The sequence below is a fragment of the Cetorhinus maximus genome, unplaced genomic scaffold (assembly GCF_964194155.1).
Source record: "Cetorhinus maximus unplaced genomic scaffold, sCetMax3.hap1.1 HAP1_SCAFFOLD_1187, whole genome shotgun sequence".
NCBI classification, from domain to species: domain Eukaryota; kingdom Metazoa; phylum Chordata; class Chondrichthyes; order Lamniformes; family Cetorhinidae; genus Cetorhinus; species Cetorhinus maximus.
Genome location: NW_027597129.1, coordinates 98886 through 99913, shown reverse-complemented (window position 1 = coordinate 99913; position 1028 = coordinate 98886).

The following is a 1028-nucleotide window of genomic DNA, read 5'->3' as shown; positions in this document are numbered from 1 at the left end:
TGAGGGAGGTGAGGGAGGGTCAGGGTGAGGTGAGGGAGGGGGAGGAGGAGGAGGGGGAGGGAGGGTGAGGGTGAGGGAGGGTCAGGGGGAGGTGAGGGAGGGTGAGGGAGGGTCAGGGGAGGTGAGGGAGGGTGAGGGAGGGTGAGGTGAGGGAGGGGGAGGTGAGGGAGGGTGAGGGAGGTGAGGGAGGGTCAGGGTGAGGGAGGGTGGTGAGGAGGGGGAGGTGAGGGAGGGTGAGGGAGGTGAGGGAGGGTCAGGGGGAGGTGAGGGAGGGTGAGGGAGGGGGAGGTGAGGGAGGGTGAGGGAGGGGGAGGTGAGGGAGGGTGAGGGAGGGTCAGGGGAGGTGAGGGAGGGTGAGGGAGGGTGAGGATGAGGGAGGGTCAGGGGAGGGGAGGGAGGGTGAGGGTGAGGGAGGGTGAGGGAGGGTCAGGGGAGAGGTGGGAGGGTGAGGGAGCGTGAGGGTGAGGGGGAGGGAGGGTCAGGGGGAGGTGAGGGAGGGTGAGGGAGGGTCAGGTGAGGGAGGTGAGGGAGGGTGAGGGAGGTGAGGGAGGGTGAGGGAGGTGAGGGAGGGTGAGGGAGGGGGAGGTGAGGGAGGTGAGCCTTTTCCCTGGTGTTGGTGTAGGAGGGGAATTCCTGTGGAGTGTGCCGCCCCCCTGTGGTGTCAGAGGGAACTCGCTCCTCGGCCTCTGTTCAAGTTGAGCCAGTTTATGAATTTGGTGAGAATATTTTGATGACATTTGGGGAAATTCTCGAATTTCCAGCGTTTTCCCGACATTAACTGTTATATTTGTGAGATTTATTATTATTATTTATTATTATTTGTGAGATTTCAGTGAATGATGGAAATGTTTGAAACATTAGCTGGATGGTGAACTTTAACCTTCGCCTCCCGATTGTCTAAACATTCCCGGGTGGTGCCAGGAGGAATGTTATATTCACACTTTATCCGCCATTTCACCCAGGTCACAGGTTAAAGGTCAAAGTGAAACTCTCCCTTTAAACTTCATTCTTCTCCTCTCCCCCATTAG